Genomic DNA, 6,195 nt, shown 5'->3' with positions numbered 1-6,195 from the left:
TACCCTTCGTCCGCTTGATGGGTCGAAGAATCCCATCCACCAGAATAGACGGGGAGGGATTTCTCTGTTTCATGGGGTAGATGCTTCCCACAACTCCTACGCAATTTGGATAATATGTTTCATCCCGTTCTACTGGGGATGTAGGGACTCGAACCCTCACGGTCCTACAAAGACCAACGGATTTTCTTTCTACCACAATTTGCATTGCTGTTTCCATCAACGGCGTAGAGTTGGACTCCATCTCTATCCGCGAAGGTCTGTTACTAATGGTTATTCATCGAACCATATTCATCCGAATACGGAGTATACATACACAAAGAGGAAATCAGGAGAAGATGGGATTCGGGGATAATCGAGTAGATCCCACCAATACCCGAGATTCTCGAGATTTTGATACAATCCTCGGTGCGGATGTTGAGTATGCACTGGGAGAGGATCCTCGCCGCTTATAGGATCATTCTAGATTGAATCATCCATGGAAAGAGAACATCTATCCGCTTAATGAATAATAGAAATTAATAGATCGTTCGTCGGAATAGCTTCCGTCGAGTCTCTGCACCTATCTCATCATCCGAATCCTGCTTCTGAAATGAGATTTGGCTCAGGATCGCCTACTAAATAATCCTAGGTTTCCCTGAATTTGAAAGCTATCACTCGGTGTGTTTCCATACCTAGGCTCAATCCAATCGAGTCCGCAGCGTCTACCATTCCGCCATACCCCCCCCCCCCTTGAGTCCCAAACCGAAGCAATGGATCTGCAATTGCATCAAATCCTTTTGCATGCCATCCGAGTTTGCATGTTCCATGCCATTTGTTCCAGAGATATTTCACGAGTCTCTTGATTCCGGTCAAGCGGAAATTATATACCCCGTCCCGATTCCCGAATTCTCAACCTCTTCCCTTTTCTGTTTCTATTCCCAATTTCCTCCAGAAAGGGACTCCACCGATCCCAGAGAATATATATCTGCGAGACCATACCCTGCTTCTCCGTATTCGCGTACCCATAAGAATTATACACGGGTGGGGTAATTAAATCAATACGATACGGTAGGAGATGGAATTATCGACTCATCTAACCCATCTCTGTGGTTGAATAACCCTTGCGGCTGACTGCGCCGTGGGCGCAACCACCATTGTCGCTTTAGGAGGGTTCTATTCCATCCCATGGGGTTCAAAAGAACCAGGAAAGCTTGGTTTGGATTCGGAAGTACCACATTCACAAGGCAGAGGTTATCGGTTCGATTCCGGCAGAATATTGCCCAGTATCAGTCGATGCACCAATACCGTGTCTCCCTTCGGCTTTGTCCCCCGCGTCGAAGCCTCCATTTCCAATAGAGTCGATGGGAATTCGAGTATTTGTTCGTCTACATTCATATGTTATGATTATTACAAATACCAAATGTTCAACAAAATTGGGTGACACTTATAAATAGTACCAGTACTTCGATTACGGAGAGGTCCATTCCGGGTCTTACCATGCTTACAAAGAAGGAGTTTTTATGTCTCGTTATCGAGGACCCCGTCTGAAAATAATACGTCGTCTCAAGGATCTACCCGGGCTTACAAATAAAACATCAAATCCGAGAGAAGCACGAATTGCTATTGATTAATCTGCTTCGAGAAAGGTATCTCAATTTTGCGTGCGTCTGGAAGCCAAACAGAGATTACGTTTCAATTATGGATCAACGGAACGACAATTGCCTAGATACGTTCGTATTGCTAGAAGAGCCAAGGGTTCAACAGGTCAAGTACCATTACAGCTACTCGAAATGCGTCCAGATAATATTGTTTCTCGTCCAGGTATGGCTCCTACTATTCCTGCAGCTAGGCAATTAGTTAATCATAGACACATTCTAGTGAACGATCGTATAGTCGATATACCGAGTTACCGTCGCAAACCAAAAGATACTATTATTGTGAGAAATCGACCGGGTTCTCGCAATGGACCAAATAGAGAGATGGAATTTTCTCGGGGAGACAAAATACCTGATCATTCAACTTTTTCCTCGTCGGGAGACAGTAGACCCACAGGATTAGTGAATGGAATCGCAAATCGGGAGTCCACTGGGTTGGATATAAATGAATTGCTCGTCGTTGAGTATTACTCCCGCAAAGCCTAACCCCAAGTAATTATCTAATAGTCTGGGATTCCTCATTCTGAAATTCGGATACCCCCCCCCCCGGGGGGGGGGATTCTTGGAATTATTATTTGAAATCGGGAGTACTAACTGGAAGCATTCAAAGGATTAGCAATTCTTTGGGGTGCCGGAACAGAGTCAATGACGGAATGCAAAGGGGAAAGGGGGGGATTCGAACCCCCGGTAAACAAGAGTCTACATAGCATTTCCAATGCTACACCTTAAACCACTCAGTCACCTTTCCTGCAACTTTGTACTATTTACACATCTTACCAATCTAAGAAACCGGATAGCAACTCAATCCTCGATGATAGACGGGAAAAAGTGATTCCTGGAAGTGAGTGCAAGCCTCATCAGTTATTAAGAAATGAGATTAATTCCCGGAATTGAGGTAGGGGAGGTGACCCCATCCCTGGGATAGATTTTTAGTTGTTCCGAGTCGATTTCATAATGAGAGATTTTCAATTAGGTGATGCAGATCCCATCAAAAGCAATCACTCCATTAGTAATTATTCATGGATGCTGCGAGACTATATACCCCCATTCACACACGACTCTCATTCGGTGCGGAATTAGTTACTCCACCCTCCCAGTCGATTGAGGGGGAGGGACATAGATACCAGACGGATGCACCTCTTCCCCTTGTATTGCAAAAGAGATCTGTTCTTCCGGCATCCTGATTAACTCAATAATAAGTGGAACGAAGAGGAATTCCAATTACGCCTAGATCCCAGAGAAATGACAATTCTATTGATAGAACTCCCACGATTCTGGCGGATATCTTGTTACAAATCATACCGACTACTGATAGGGAGAAGAGAGCTTTTACTTATTATAGAGATGGTGCGATTTGGGGAGGGAAAATCGATTAACCTTAATTCCTAATTAATTGGGGGATTCAAATTCCGATAGACCCGCGTTTGGTGAAGGTATGTTTCGAACGGGAAACAAGTCCTTCTGTCGTGTATCCTCGATTGATGCAGCCTCAAATGCTCCAGTTTCGATCTCCGGCGAATCGTAGTAGTAAGCAAAAGGTGAAACCTACGGACCGACCTATTTGTAGGACTCCGTGGGTAGGCATAGGGGAGAGGCACTACGTGGAGGAATCGACAACGCAAAAGCTTCGTTACGGTTGGGTTCAGCCGCGCGTCGTGTTTCTATGACGAATACCAATAATGATTGGGACAACGAACATCCATCCCGTTCGTATTTTGGATACCCCTAGAATCATCGGAGATTGTCGAAGTAGCTGATCCCCATGAAACTCGAAGCGTTGGGAACAGAGAAATTGTCATTAGTCTCTTGGTGTCGACGTGTCGGAGTGGCACAACCATGTTAACAAGAGATTTTTGGCAGAAGGGATGGCTAGTCCAGTAGTTTCACAGACACTAGCCCCCGTTCATCCATAGGTTTAGAGTAGGAATTGCTAGACTATTCCAAATACTAGTCTCTCTCCATGCATCATGCAGGAGGAGCCGTATGAGGTGAGAATCTCAAGTACGGTTTTGAAGCGGAGCTCATTCACGCTGAGTGAGCGACCCTGACGAATGTCGGCCCAATCCGAAGGAGAATATGCAGAAGCTTCATAAAATTACTACAAAGCTATGCGTTTGGAGATTGATCCTCATGATCGGAGTTACATACCCCATAATATAGGTTTGATTCATACTAGCAATGGAGAACATGCAAAGGCTTTGGAATACTATTTTCAAGCATTGGAACGGAATCCTTTTCCACCACAGGCTCTTAATAATATGGCTGTGATCCGTCATTACGTGCGATTACCCATACTATAGGATCCCTTGATTCGAAACCACTCGATGTAGGAGGCTTTCCACAAGCATACTCCCATAAGGAGTTCTCCTGAGCTGTGGAATTTGGTGTCCCCCGTAGTAACTCAGGTCCGGGGGAAGAACGGAAGCCTGTGAATCCCATGGATAATCGGGTGAATTGAGGGAGAAAGCACCGCAAAGATTCGTCATCGAAAATCTGGGTCGATACGATGAGATTTGCTCACTCGGGGGGTTCTACAATCGATTCCTGTAATAGAATCGATTTGGAAAGGAATATCGAGCTATGGTGTAGTATCAAATCCCAAAGGAAACATTTCAGCGGATCTATTTTTAGAAGTAGGGGAATTAGTTCCGGGGGAGATTATTACCCTCCTCCACGAATTAGGAGTATGGAAAAGATTCTATCTCGCATCGATAGGATTGGAAACCATTCCCAGTAACTACTCTTGATTCTTCTCTAGACTAACGGGGGAGGGGGCCAAGTAAATCTCTCTCTTCTCTTGGATCAGATAGAGAATAAGCTACTGAGTAGTCATTCGAGCCGCATGAGGTAGGAAACTCTCAAGTCCGGTTCTGAGGGAGGATATCTCGAAGGGATCTATCCATCCCGACCGGGGGGAGCAGGCCATTCAACAGGGAGACCCGGAGGCTTCGGAATCTTGGTTTGATCAAGCCGCTGAGTGTCGGAAACAAGCAATAGCACTTCCTCCAAGCAATTATATCGAAGCACAAAATTGGTTGAGGATTACGAAACGTTCCAGGTGATGAGAGAGGGGGGTGACGCCGGGGTAGCAGTGATATGGGGACCAGACAATTGAAAGAAATTCCTTTACATTTTCTACCCCCCCCCCCCCCCTGGGATACCAGGAAGGAGAAGACTTCTCCTCCTACCGATTGCCATCTGGTAATATGTAACCCCCCCCCTACTGAAACGTATAAGAATCTCTCTATACAAGGTCCATAAAGCACTAATAAGTTGTGTAATAATAAGATTAAATGCCTGCCTCGGATAACTCTTCTATTACAGCTGTTCCAGTTCCAAACTCAGGGAGAAGAATACCTTACATACGAATTCCATCTCTTAGAAGTTTCGTATCCCCCGCTGGTAGGTCGTTGCTATCCCCTGTCCGAAGAGAGGAGAATCTCGATGACTATTCGTTCACCGGAACCAGAAGTCAAGATTATGGTGGAAAAGGATCCCGTGAGAACTTCTTTCGAAAAATGGGCTCAACCTGGACATTTCTCGAGAACTTTAGCTAAGGGTCCCAGTAGTACCACTTGGATTTGGAATCTACATGCTGATGCTCATGATTCTGATAGTCACACAAATGATTCAGAAGATATATCCCGTAAAACATTCAGCGCCCATTTTGGTCAATTAGCTATTATTCTTATCTGGCTGAGTGGTATGTATTTTCACGGGGCTCGCTTCTCTAATTACGAGGCGTGGCTAAGTGATCCCACTCATGTTAAGCCTAGCGCCCAGGTAGTTTGGCCAATAGTTGGTCAAGAGATACTTAATGGAGATGTAGGTGGGGGATTCCAGGGAATACAGATAACGTCCGGATTTTTTCAAATATGGCGGTCTTCTGGAATAACTAGTGAGTTACAACTCTATTGCACCGCTATCGGTGCCTTAATCTTTGCAGGATTGATGTTCTTCGCTGGTTGGTTCCACTATCACAAGGCTGCTCCAAAATTGGCTTGGTTCCAGGACGTGGAATCCATGTTGAACCACCACCTAGCAGGCCTCTTGGGATTGGGTTCCTTGGCGTGGGCGGGACACCAGGTACACGTCTCGCTACCCATTAACCAACTATTAGACGCGGGAATCGATCCTAAGGAGATACCTCTTCCTCATGAATCCATTTTGAATCGTGACCTTTTGGCTCAGATGTATCCCAGTTTCGCAAAGGGATTAACTCCATTCTTTACCCTCGACTGGTTACAATACTCAGATTTCTTAACCTTCCGTGGGGGATTGAATCCAGCCACAGGGGGATTGTGGTTGACCGATACTGCGCATCACCATCTAGCTATTGCAGTTCTTTTCCTGATAGCTGGTCACATGTATCGAACCAATTGGGGTATCGGGCATAGTACGAAAGAGATTCTGGAAGCTCATAAAGGTCCCTTCACGGGTGAGGGTCACAAGGGTCTTTACGAGATCCTAACTACTTCATGGCATGCTCAATTAGCTATTAATCTTGCTATGTTGGGTTCCCTAACAATTGTAGTGGCCCATCATATGTATGCTATGCCTC

At 45.4% G+C, this 6,195-nt stretch overlaps 1 non-coding gene across 1 annotated transcript; it reads right to left on the bottom strand.

Annotated features, from left to right (window-relative positions):
- Window positions 1-2,295: 2,295 nt before the first annotated feature.
- TRNAS-GGA (transfer RNA serine (anticodon GGA)) lies at window positions 2,296-2,382 on the bottom strand. The gene has a single exon. It is a non-coding gene; the product is annotated as a tRNA-Ser (tRNA).
- Between the last annotated feature and the right edge of the window lie 3,813 nt (window positions 2,383-6,195).

The sequence above is a fragment of the Dipteris shenzhenensis genome, unplaced genomic scaffold, assembly GCF_047967505.1.
Source record: "Dipteris shenzhenensis isolate YYH24624 ecotype China unplaced genomic scaffold, Dip_SZ_1.0 scaf0184, whole genome shotgun sequence".
NCBI classification, from domain to species: domain Eukaryota; kingdom Viridiplantae; phylum Streptophyta; class Polypodiopsida; order Gleicheniales; family Dipteridaceae; genus Dipteris; species Dipteris shenzhenensis.
This window is presented reverse-complemented; position numbering and strand designations above follow the sequence as displayed.